The sequence below is a fragment of the Habropoda laboriosa genome, unplaced genomic scaffold, assembly GCF_001263275.1.
Source record: "Habropoda laboriosa isolate 0110345459 unplaced genomic scaffold, ASM126327v1 scaffold92, whole genome shotgun sequence".
Classification (NCBI taxonomy): domain Eukaryota; kingdom Metazoa; phylum Arthropoda; class Insecta; order Hymenoptera; family Apidae; genus Habropoda; species Habropoda laboriosa.
This window is the reverse complement of record NW_017100268.1, coordinates 568,090-582,146: the sequence shown is the minus strand read 5'-3', so window position 1 is coordinate 582,146 and position 14,057 is coordinate 568,090.

The following is a 14,057-nucleotide window of genomic DNA, read 5'->3' as shown; positions in this document are numbered from 1 at the left end:
TAACTTACAATTCAGTCAATTTTGATTATTTTCGCTTGAGAAAATGGCGAATATTCTGCAAGCATAAATAAATGTGTGCGCAAAAAATCGATATTAAAAAGTGTTATGGTTTCTTTGTAAAAAAATTTCTAAGAGAACCTAAAAAATGACACTCTAGACTAGAATACCCCTTTAATCAGAGTATGATCCACTAGTTTCGGTACGCTTTGACCATCGGGGAAGCAAGGTTACTTGTATCTTTGTTAAAAGAAAATTCTTCGTTTCTATGATGCATGCTGGTCTTCAAAAACGTTCTTTACTTCAGTTTCGTTATTAAATTTGGAATGGAAAATATGGAATTCGATCTTGATTCGTGATTCACTGTCGTATATACACAATCTGCCATTTAATAGAAAAAAAAATTGACAAACCACCGATCGTTGTGGTTCGTCGATGATTTCACTATTAAATTGGCGTATAAGTGCTACTTGATAGAAAATTAAGCAACACGTTAATTAATAATGTATAATGGAACTGCCTCGTTTAATTTTTGTTGCCAGAAAACTAGTTCACATTTATCCTTGTGTTTTCCATTGTAAACGACAGATACACGTGTACACTCACATGCAGAAGGTAATTTCCTTATTAAAACACTGGACGAGATGTTGCTTTCATAATGAATCACACTCTTGTGGATGTAAACACACACATGTACGCGTATTTCAAGAGTAAATTGTAATTAAAGAAAGGAAAAGCTCGAGTAACACAAGTTTCTATCTAATCTACAGACGTGCAGACAAAAATCAAAGAGAACTACAAAATTCCACGAAATTATCTTCTCTAGCTATAAATTTTTAGGCGTAATTTAAATGGCTCCAAAGGGTGAATCTGATGTAAACAAAATATTCGACGGAAAAAATGGCAAAACATGAAAAGAAGTTTATTATTTGTGTTTTTGCACGAGTTCGCGATGCAACGCGATCTATTTTACTAAAGACGGCGCGTTAGTGAAGGTGGTAACTCTTCACTCCGATGTTTCGACACCGCGTATCGTACAGTGTTTTTCCTTACGAACGTTTCCGGAGGTAAGGAATGATACTTGAGATGTGTCTTTTGGTTTTACTTGTCCTCGTGAAGTGTCTTTTTTGAACTCTCTATTTTGTGGTGGTGCGTGGGTATATATTGGGTCGGTGTATGTTCTGATTGGTTGGACGTTGAAGGTGGTGGAAAAGAAGGTCTCGAAAAATGCGGAGGTGTGATTGGATATTAGGAAACTAGTGGAAGGAGAACGTGAGGGTGAAGGTGGTGGGCAAAAGTTGAAATAATTTGGGAAAAACCCGGAAAGGGCAAAGGGATAGGAAACATGACCAGGATGCAACGTGAACTGTTTTATGGTAGGGAAGGAATTTGTTAGGGGCTAGGAAGACGGCTGGAAAGGACTGTTTATTAGTTTATGATGTGTTACTGGCCGGTGGGCTGCGCGACCGGACAAGGACAATCGAACAATTTGATTAAAAATATTAGCGTTCAAGATCATTTTAACGAAGAAAAACATAGCTGACCTCGAAAAAGAGAAACAGAAAAAGAGGGATTTTTTAAAAAAATTTTTCTTCCAGCTTGTTCGCCCTTTGAAACCGTTATTTCTCGTCCCACCATAGCTGGAGAAGATAATCAGGTGGCCTGTTTTACCTGGCCCCACCTGTACATTTGAGCAATCCATCGTGAGATTTTTACATTTGAAAAATTGTTTCCTTATCAATAGCTCTTACACCGGAGAATAATGTGGCTACCGTCGAACGTATTATTGGCAAGTGATTTCTTGGCACAGCTCGCCAGAGGGAATATGACAAAATTAGATTTTTCCATTTCAGATGCATTCCAGGTCGAATACCTTTCTGCATCGAAAGCGTAAGCAAGCAAGCCCCTATCGACTTTTGCTTCTTGCCAAGCCACAGATTCGCGTTTCGTGTACTGTGTTCGTTCCAATCGAGATCGTCCTAATCCTAAACCAACAGCTGTGGTTGCTGTTATTGAAATCGAATACCTGAAAAAATCAGCACGTTACCTATTGTTCTGAAAAAAAAAAAAAAAAAAATATCTCTGTCCGTGAAGCGGCTCGATATTCGGATCTCTTTCGTGCTTCATTTAATCCCGTTCCGTTTCCAACACCCTCGATTTTTATTCCATTATTCGCGTACATACTTTCCGCTTTTTTTTCTTCATTTTCAGAGTGATGTAGATTGTGTCGAGCGTCGCAGATAGCGCTAGAGTTGCAGGTAGAGATGTGAGAATGTTGGAAATAGAGCCAGAGTTACGAATAGAGTACTACGATGTCCGGTTTCGTCTCAGTTTCTGGAAACCGAGGGCAGGTATTGGGGTGACGCTTAAATCGGAGCAATTAAAGATCGACGTTACGTGGAAGAGAAATTTTATTAAAACTGGTGAATGACGAAATAGAGAATGACTCGAAGATGGAAAAATAGGGCTGTTTGAAGGTTCGAGGGGGATGAACTTTCGAGAAACCGAGGGCGGGTATTGGGGTGACGCTTAAATCGGGCAATTAAAAATCGACGTTACGTGCAAGAGAAATTTTATTGAAACTGACGAAACGCGACGAGAGGATGACAAAATAGAGGGTGACTCGAAAAATAGGGCTGCTTAAGGGTTCGAGGGAGATGAACCTTGGATTACGACTGTGTAGGAGAGTTGGAAGGTGAAGAGTTCAGTGTGAGTAATGGTGAAAGTTGGTGACTAGTTGTGAATACAGATAAGACTAAGGCAATGTCTAAGAAAGAAAATATTTGAGGGTGTAACGGTACGAATGTCGCGAATAGAGATGCACAAGAGTCGTCTTAGCCTTGCAAATTGCGCCAAATCATTATTACATTCATTTATCACAATTTTGTCAACTGCCATTGTTATTACAAACTTCTCTGAAAAACTTGGTTCTCAATAAATACGAATCCTTTGTCGTAAACTTCTTTTCACCCGCACACGAAAAGAAAAAAGAAGAGGATTTTTCTTTGGAGGTGTAACTTATCGTAAAATAGATTCCATTTCTATCGATCGATCGAGTCAAACGAATACCGCCAAAGTTTTGTATGAATGTTCAATGTCCCGTAAAATATGCAGCTTGTGGAATTCATAGTGTCCACGTAGAGAACGTCGTGAAGAAATGTTGCCATAAGAGGAAAAAGAGGCAGATGGAAAATATCCATCGCATTCGCTGTATCGTTCATATTACTCTGCCTCTCTTATGGCTGTGTGTATATATATATATGTATACTTATCGACGTTATCATCGCTCCCGGTATTCCTATTACCGTAGAGAAACGTCGAAGATTCTTTGACGCTGTTTGACCCTTTAATGATGTCCTTTGAATCTCTTCCCTCCGTGCAGGTTTTCAATTTTTCAACGACGCTCCCCGTCCTCGTGCCGCGTCCAGTTTATTATAGAGGAGAAAATTTCAACCGATCCCCCTCGCACGAGAGCGCACGGGAATTGATAAACCATTTCTGTATCGCTGAAGCTCGCCCTCGAAGAATGCCGGGCGAAGAAGTTGCCGTGTCTCGGAACCGTATATCGAGGAGTTTGAAAGAAAAGAGGAATCGAGAAACTGTCCTTCTATGTATGTAAATTTAAGATGTTGTGGATTCCGAATGCACAGTCTGTTCTCAGCTTTTAAATTACAGAAACTCGAGGCGTCGATCCCTCCCTTCTTTGCACGAATCAAAGAAAAATTTGATCACGCAGGGATTATTTGTAGATCGATTAATGCAAGGGAGAGAAGTATCGATTGTAACTGTAGATTAACGCTATTTTAAATTAATTCGGCGCCTTTTATTTACATAATTTCAAGGTTGAAAATAATCTCCATTATCTTGGATGAGTTTCTTCCATTTATCGGATAACTAACGAATTTCCTCCCTTGAAAGATACCCTGGATTTGAGTAGACGAGTGAAGACTTCTGACAAGAAAGATATTCTTTTTATTTTAAGTTGCTACATCTAATTAATCGATTGTCCACCTTGCAAAATATCTAGTATCGCTTTACTTCTCGTTTTGCCTATCAACTTTCTGCATAACTAGTTCCACCAAGATCCTTAACAAACGTTGTTTTCTAATATCACGGTATTCACGGCAGACACCCTCGACTTTTCCTTCGGAAGGATTCGTCTTCTTCACTTTAGCCGGTGCCGTCCTACAAATTAGACTTCAGACCGAGGCAATAAATACGTTTGCACGTCACGTACTTGCCTCTGCGAAAGATTTGCTTTCCGTGCTTGCGAAACCTTCCCTACCGCTGTTAACACAATACATTTTCTCTCCAACTCCGAGCCATTTGCCTGATCTTAGAGCTGTAGCCAGATTTTTCTCGCAGACTTCTTGCACTTCGGACCGCTATTTTTCTCGTCAGTTCCACCCCTAACCCTCCGTGCAACCCGACTCGTCGAACTTCGTGTTTGACTCTTGCATTACCCAATCGAATTATCCTCTTCATTTCATTCTCAAGGTGGTCGATTACTTTACGACTCTTCCTGTTTGTTCTCTACTTATTTTTTTATCGTTGCTTGTTCTAGCTTCGCGGGTTTCTCCTGTATAACCACTTTTCGTTCGTTCGTCGATGCCTCGTATTCCCAAACAATATTTCGCCCGAGACATTTTTCTTCGATAAAGGCCTGTTTAATTGGCTCTGTTTGTCTGTGCTCGCTCGTGTTTTTGTTTCTTCCCCAACTTTCGCCGCTCCAAGTTTCGCGACGATGAAACAACTTTCGTTCTCTTTTTCTCCTTGTCGCGGCTGTCTTTCTTCTTTCTTGCCGTTCAAAGTTGGCAATGTTAAACTTGACATTTTCATCGAGGAAAGAGTTATCTTTAGAAGCGGCCGGGGTTTTCGAATGTAATTTTCCTTGGGAACAAAAGAAAGTGTTACCGTGCTCACCGGAATTCACGAAAGGTCAGATTTCCAAAGTCGTCTCGCTACGAGCCCTTCGCGAGAAAAGTTCGCCGTACTATTTCAATCTATTTCGACCGAAAATAGGCCATCTCCTTTATTATACCACAATTCTCCACTTCGGCGGACGAATTCAACACGGGAACTTTTTCTCGGAGTTATAAGACGAGGTAAAGAAACAAATCTTTCCATCGATTTCTGTCCAAAATACCTTCAGCCAGTCTGTGTAACCGACTACACCCCTTTCTATCCAGCAAATCCGTTTTATTGACCATCCTCCTTTTTCTTCTTCTTTCGTTACGGTTTCCTTCTTTCTTTTTCTTTAATTTTACCAGACTGTCGATGTCATTTGTATAAAAGTTATACTCGTAACACATCTCAACGTTGGTTCGAAAAAATGTAAGTTTGTTATCGATTGAATTACACACGGAGTACTGCTCGTTGTGCATCGCATGTACTTTATCTGCAATTCTGACCTTATGCACAACATTCTGACGACTCTATCTGTAACTCTGACTCTATCTACAACACTCTGACAACTCTATCTAACACTCCTGACTTTATACACAACAGTCTGACGACTCTATCTGCAACACTTTGACGACTCTATCTAACACTCCGACTCTACCTGCAATTCTGACTCTATCTGCAACACTTTGACGACTCCTACTCTATCAGCAACTCTGCAAGGAAAAATTCTCTCACTTCATGCACGCACGCTATTTTCGCCACAAACCTAGCTTGTGTCCCTGTCGATCCTTGTTTTCTCTTTCACGACATTCATCCTGTGATTCTGAAAGCTATCTAAGAAAAGTGTATATAAAACGAGAGACGAAGTGTGAACAACTTTCGTCGCTGCTGAATGTTTATCGCCGACAAGATTTATTTACAAAGGTCTCGAAATCGACACTAAGCGTTTTCCGCCAGAAAAACGCCCTGGCTTGTCCCTAGACCTTCGGAATTTCCCCCTTTTCCTAACATTCTAGAGTGTCCGCACTCGCGTTCTCCAGACAGCCATTGACTGCAGGAATCCTGCGGTTCCCATTTTCTTACATCTCTACCTACGAAGAGGCAACATTTCTGCGATCCCACAGATTCACACCTCTGGTCCAGAATCCGTGAAATTGGTCACCGGTAGGTCTGGTCAGGTGAAGATTGACTCGCAAACAAAGCCACGATCGTGCAACTTCTATCCACCCGTCTCATTTTTCCCGCTCTCGTCTGATAGCCCTCTTCAACTCGACGGTTTTCGTAGAGCGTTTCAAGACCAGTCTGGACGAGGCGACGCTAGACACCCTCGCGTGTTTGCACTCAAATTAAAATCTCGAGGGTGTTCATCCTGCTCGCATTGTGATACCAGGTAAACAAAGATGACGGCCGGGGCGATAGGGCTAGGGAAAGGGAGCCTCGTTGTTACCCAGTCATTTCTGTCTGGGGAGCTCTTCTAACTTCGCCTGTCTTACTCGCTCTAACAGTGCTATATTATTAACAAAACGAGAGGGAGAACGAAGAGGATAGAAGAGTTGCGTCTCTTTTCACTTGTACGAGCCTCGGAGACACGCTATCTTTCACTTTTCTTTCATCTTTATCTCGGAAAAACTAGAGAACCCGACGGTAGTCCTTTTTTCTACGGAACAAGAATGACAGCGTTTGCATTGAGTGCCATTGAATTGCAGTAGTTATTAGAGAATCGTAACGTTCCACGAGGGCGTTGGAAAGCTACTGTAGTAGTTTTGTTTGCAGGTAATTATACAGTTCCTGTGTGAGTTTGTTTCGTAGCTGATACGCGGTTACATTTAGCTGACAATGAGAAAGCAACGATACTTCGGTGTGCTCTAAGTATTTTACACGTGTGCTTAATTCAACAGACAGTTATTATCAATGGTTTGTTTTATGGAATAATGAATATATTTGCAACGCTTTCAATTTTCATTGAAATATTCTATGTTAATTACTACCAAAACACATAAAGACTCTTGTGAGATGCATATATTGTTGTATTAATAACAATGAATATATTCATTTATCTACGAATTGATATTAGCATCATAACAGTAATAATAAAATTCATCGAATTAACGCAACATAAATGTTATTATTCAAATGCGTTCCAACTTCGGATAAATATTCATGTTACTTGTTGTACTTTTTCGAAAGATACCTCGAAAGAAATGAATACTAAAAGAAAGTAGCAATGAATGAACAGTTTTTCATCGAAGATTACTCCTTTCTCGTTACATACTGGTTGCTAAACTCGCTTGTTTAATCGCCGCTTTCAATATTCCATCGCGTTCACCTCGTTCCATGGTCTTTGCATCTTCAACACGGACTGGATATTGATTAATCAGAAATATATTAGCAAAGGAAAGGGTCGTCTCCCTTGAACGGGCTGCTTTCATCAGCATCGAGAAGAAAAAGACGTTGAGGGAAGGAAATTAAATTTTATTTTCCACCGGGCTAAGGCCGCTGTCATCCCTGAATGGAAGCGCGAACTATGGAAGCTGCTCGGTGTCTGTCTTTCGTCGAATTTCCGTCAAACGCAAATGTACCGTAAAAGATCCTCGGAATCGTTCCATCTCGCGCGAAGAACGTCCACGTTCGCAATGAAATTGCAGTGCAAACGTGGCTTCGCTGCTAGACCAAATTTCCCAAACATTTCCGAGGAGACGTCGGCAGGCAGACGTCTATTCGACAAATCTCGATACTTTCTCCCGGTAGATCGTGTTTCCCGTATAGGGTGTTCAGCAACAGTTGGTAGAAAATTTAAGGGACGATTCTACGAGCGAAAATAAGGCGAAAATCATGAATAACGAAATTGCGTTTGATGGTTCGTTTTTTAGTTATTAATATTTTAAAATATCCCCGTGACCGAGCAACCCTTCTTACATCGACGAGATGTAGAACATGTCACAGGGGTAAAGTGATCCTCGAAATCAACGACACATAGCCGGCAGGTTACAAGTCGTAGACCAGAGAATAGTGACATTTGGCGCTGTAAATTACATTACTGACTTTTGCTGTACTATCGATCGCTTTGCCGCAATATTGGTGCATACTGAAAACTTGTTCAAATGTGTATTCTAACTGTGTACTGTAATGTAATATCGAATTATGGAAACTCCGTGCAAGTTGTCCTATGCAAATGTGGTAAAAGAGAATAGAGGGAAAAAGTACTTCGTTATTAATTCGCTAATGATCGCATAAAATAAATGGAACGAGAGCTGGAAATTTATCGCGTACCTTATCGGAGCCATTACATGGTCGAATCAATTTCTTGGATATTCTTGTAGAATCTTCGTTAACTCTAACGTAATTAACAACTGAATACTTTCTAGCCAATGGGGAGTTTTATTTAACGCGCATTAGTACTTCTATATTGCTCTGCTGTCGTGGTAAATGTTTGAAGAAGTAGCTGCACGGTACAAATATTGTCCGGTGCCATGCGACATGGTACTTGGACGTCATCCAATCGTAATAAACATTAGAATTTATTTTTAATTCCGCGAACTATGTTAGCAGCGTGTTCCAAGCGCTATGGATAATTCCTTTTGTCGCGTACTCTTCATTAAGCAACGAAGGATTACGCTGCTTTTGAACTCGTTCGTTGCTGTATCCGTACGAACGTATAAGTGCCTCGTTACATAGAAAAATTTTTATACATATTTACGACTATCTTTATTGCATGAACTTTTCAGGTAAACTTTCTACCTCGTATTCATAAAATTGTACGTGCACAGTGTATTACTCGTACAGTTCGTTGTTTTAATCCCTTGCCTTATAACGAGTCAGACTCGTGGTACAGATTCTGGTGAAAGAGCGTCAGAAACAGTTCTATCAATAATACGGATTAATTTAAATTTTCAATTTAGTTTGAATTCATGAAACTGAGAATTATCGAGTTGCAAAGGATGAAAATTTACGCAGTGTTAAAATGATAAATAGTCAGTAAAACAACGATAAGTCCAAGGGTTGAACTAAAAGTGTTCACGCGTGGCCAAAGGAAATTCTTTAGTTTTTAACAGGTTAGAGCAGAAGAAACACCACATATTTCTTAGAGAGCTTCATCTTTGCTATCGGAAAAGAATAACTTCAGTTTACAGCTCGTGAAAGGTCTGATTCTTCTCCGATCGATCTTCACTTCTTGTTCTCTCGCTAAGAGTATTAAATAGGTGCCGTAAGAAGCATCTACAACTACGTATAACTACTCTACCGAAGAAGCAACTATCATCGATCTTACACTCTAGTTACTCCAATGTCCATTTCCTCAACCACGTATCACCTTCGACACCTGAGAAATCCCATTCCCCATCATACGTATCTTTTCACCTAAATACTTTCAAGTTCCGTCTTCAGAAGTATTCACTGACATCGCGTTTAAAGCGCACCAAAATCCCTCAAGTGTACGAGTTTCAGAGCTGCTGATGCTCGAAGCAGATCTGAAATCCGCGAACTTTAAGCTCATTACGCTCTCCGCGAGCTCCACGACATGTCTGCGCGTTTAGTCACGCAGCCACGCGGTTACACGCGGACTTCCGCCGCTGCAGCGCGATGGATCAACCAGAAATGCGACGTCGCACAGTGGTTTCAAACCGTAAAAACGCGATTGAAAATCACAGCCCTGTTGTTTATTACGAATCGAGGGTATTTAAAGAGTTTCTTGGGTTGCGAAATCTGATTTGACGTTAGTTTCACACCTTAACCCTTTCATTAGTATAAGCGTTTTGAAAATTTGGAGCCTCTTGCTGCGCTTCCACCTTACTAATAAACCGAATTTTAGAACGACACGGCGAAAATAAGAAATTTTGCAACCGTGGTTAAAAATTTACCGTCAGTCACCCACGAAACGTGTAACCCTTTGGACTCCTTTGCCGAGTGTGACTCGACGTCAGTTTTATTCACAGGTACGAATGAAGTTGTTTACCTGGATGAGCAATAGGTACACATATACATATATGACCCTTAATGCTATTTTCAGTATAATTAGTAAGAAAGATTGTTTAAATTGGTTCCTATCAACCAAATGTCTTCTGCAGTGCATTTAAAATAAAATTCTTGAAATAACAGGGAGTTATTGAAAAAAAAACCGTTTTTTTAATTTAGAGTTCAAAGGGTTAATGAAAAGGTAACCTCAGAAGGGTGTTTCACGGCGAGTGAACAGAAATTTGCCAATTAATTTGGAATATTCTTTTTTTTATTGCCAAATGATTTAATTATAGTAGAATAATTTCTCGAAGGATCTATAGATAAAATGTCGTGGATCTACGAGAAAGTTGAGATTTCTGATCACGTTTTTTCACTGTCTGGGACCACTGTGAGTCGACTGGTCCCGAGGGATCCGAAGACTGCGGCACAGATGCCGATTTCATCGGCGTTAGCGACACGAACGGGAAACGGTTGATTGGCGAACGATTTAAGGGTGTGCAGCTTGATGAGAAACTTCCTCCGTTTGTCCAACCTGCCTCGTTCTCCACTCGCGATGCATGACGTCCGCCTCGCCGAGGGATATTTAATCTTTCGTTTAATTTCGATAAAAGCCGCGCTACTGGCGAACCAGCCGACCGATAATATCGAGGCACGCGATGTTTGCTAATGTGCATCGAGCATTAATGAATCTCGACGGAACAAGGTGAGGAGCGGTGGATCGAAGCGGACGGGTGGTTTCACCTCCCTTCCGCCCTTCTTCTTATTCGCCCTTTCCACTACTTTCGCCAGGATTAGAGAGACGGTGCACTTTGTAACCTACATTCGGGATCACGCAAACTCGCGGCCTGCTTTCCACCGATGAAACGTCGATCGTGGTTGAAACGGGGGACTGGCGGTGCTTTTGGGGTCGATTTCTTTTTTTTTCTTTTTGTGGACGCTGGTTTATGATTGACAAATTGTGGTTTGGTCGACCGTTCTTAGCTTTCTTCGAACGTGTCGTTGGAAATTTAGGATAGTCGTAATGGTGATGTGGGTTGACACGTTTATCGCCATTTTGGTACCAGCACGCACAGTAGGAGCAGGTAAATACACGCGTTTAACCTATCGACGTGTGATTCTTTTTCTTGACTATGCATCTAAGAATTAGCTATTTACTGTTCTAGTGCTGTATTAAGTAAGAAAGGCTAATGCATCATGGATTAATTGAATTTGGCAATCTTCAGTTTTGTAAATTAAATCGAAATAAATTTTTATCAGCGATATATCTGTTTGTATCAGATCTTGACCAAAATCTGTGGCACGAGGCTGACTCGTTATTATACGGCAAGGGGTTAAAGAATGAATTGGTGTACGGTAAACAATAATTCTCATGGTTGAGAATATAAATACTGCGATGGTTATGGTGGTTCCACTATCGTGTAAACTATCCACTATCGTGGAGTGTGAAGATGTAATAAATAATTTTAATATTCGGTAAGTCAATAGTAGGAAGCCTAAATAACACAATTACGGAAACCAACTCTTTCAAATGAAACTTCAGCCTTTTGGTAAAACACGAAGTCAGAACTGTTCAAATATCCAAGGAATTTATATCGATATGCACTAATAAAACAACCCTTGAACGCTGCACAAGCAATATATTCATTTCTGCTACGTCCCCGAATATTTGTGTAAATAACTATACCCTTAAACACTGTACAGGCAATATATTCATTTCTGTTACGTTCCCGAATATTTGTGTAAGTAACTATACCCGTGAGAAGTATTTTCCAAACGCAGTGAATGTCTAAAATTGAAACACATTATTTAAGAATTATACTAACGATGTTACGAACGTTACTATTAACACGAGATTAAATGTATTATTTAAAGTTACATTAACTGTGATTGTTAACACAATAATAAGTACCTTTAATTTACCTGTACAATTGGAATTATCTTTCGATCAATTTTCTACAAACTTAACGTACACACGCGTCTGATTAAAGTCAATCAGGGAATATTGAAACGCGATAACAGAGCTACTACTCCGGCTGAAGTGTACATTCACGCGAGCAACGTATGAAACATGGCCAAGTTCATTAAAGCCGTATTACAGAGGGTGAAACGTGTACTATTGGCGGATTGTGATTTATTCGTTCAATTTTTCGAGGTTTGCGCCTCGCTCTCGGTTCGTTGCTCTCGTTATTTTACGCGCAGGCCGGTCCTTCGATTCGATTGTATATTTCACGACGACGGTGCTCGACGATTGAATTAAAATCTTATTTCGAAGAGTTCGCACTCGGTCGATTTGGAATATCGTTGGCCGGAAAGCCTTCTACCGGCCGATGATTTACCTGTGAAACTGTACTGACGAATCGAATTAACCGAGAGGAATTCGATCTGGCTTCTGGTTCTGCGAAGTATAAATCACGAAATTCAAACGCTTCGTACAAATTTCAATTCGAACCTGACACGTTCGTATTTTAAGACTGTGCAACAGTGATTAAAAGGCAAAAGCGAACAACAGAGATTTTTCGCGTGCGGTATTAATTTCTACTCTGTGTATTTTTATCGATTCGACGATAAAAAGTTTTTTCTGCGCACGGTATCGCGGATGTTTCGCAGAACCAGACGCGCAGGATTACACGGAAAACGGAATCTTTTGGCCGGCGAACGTTGGTATCAATCGTGCTTGTTTAAAGCGTTTTCAATTGCGGCGCGTTTCGAATGACAAAAGATGTGTACGCAACCCTCGTTGGAATTTTCGTAATTGAAGTCGTCCCCGCGAGCCGATAAGCTAAACAATATCATCGGAACAAAAGAAGAGAGAGAGAGAGGCCGGGCGTGAAAAACAAAGGAGAATTTATGCGCTTACCAAACGTTTGGTGAATCGAAATCGATGAGCTGCACACGTCGTAGAGAGATAAGATTGACACGGACCTTTTTGATGAAAGCGTCAAATAAAGCGTTTTATCGCTCTCTCTGTGGTATTAATTCAGTTCGTTGTGTGTTACAGTGCTTGCGTTTTCCAAAATATTTTACATTAGATTCCTTCTTTTTTTTTTTTTTTGCAAACGTAATGTCACACCCTCAAATATTTTCATTCTTAGCCTTTAGTTTTATCTGTATTCACAACTAGTCACCCACTTTCAACATTACTCATACTGGACTCTTCACCTTCCAACTCTCCTGCATAGTCCATCTTCCCAGAACCCTTAAACAGCCCTATTTTCTCCATTTCCGCGTTCATTCTCCATTCTACCACGCGCACGACACGTATCATCAAAAATCTCTGTTTCACGCAACGACGATCCCTAAGTGTTTCAGCTCGGTGATACCCCGATATCTGCTCCTAGTTTCGAGGAATTGGAGCAAACCGGGCATCACAGTAAGATCTCTGACAGAAATGGAATTGCGACTATTTAGCTTTTGATATGGCAATTTTTACGTGTTAAATAGATGTTAAATAGATTTAGCCTAATGGAATAATTAAAATGTTTCACCGGTGACGTTGTGTTATCATTTATTATTCCATTTCTCACGTGGAAATGACTAAACGCGAGAAGAATTACGAGACACTCTTTAAGCGTTGGGATGCAGCGAGATTTTCTTTTTTAACGAGTAAAGTGTTTACTTAATGCTTCAATTTACGACCTCGCTATATTTCTTCCACCGACTATACGCGACTGTGCTACTGCACTTTCTTCTGCCTTGTCGGTGAAACGAGATGATGTAATTTGAAGAAGTTTCTATGAGAAATAAAAAATTCGGCGTAAATTAAAATAGAAATAAAAATGGAAGAGAGAGAAAGGGAAGAATATATTGTTGGTTACATATACATATATACATACAGCTTCGAGGTGGAAAACTGGCTGAAATTCACTTCCGCGAATGCAACATGCTTTATGTCCCGTGAACATTGTTTCGCGGCACTCAACTATAAAGTTCCCAACGATTAATCGAATTTTGGGTAACTTTGTAAAATTTGAGCAACATATGGGCGTTAGAAAATTTCAAAAATATTGTCAAAAATATCGAGCAAGTGTACGTACATTAATTACAAACTAATTTTCATGGAAATAGAACGAGTTTTGCTGTAGAAACAAATTTAAGTGCTACATAGGGGGAGTTCCCTTAACGCCGGACGACACCTAATATCGGACATTAGCTATGTCTGTAATAATTGAAACGCTACCGAGCCGTTATTCCGCGTATCCCTT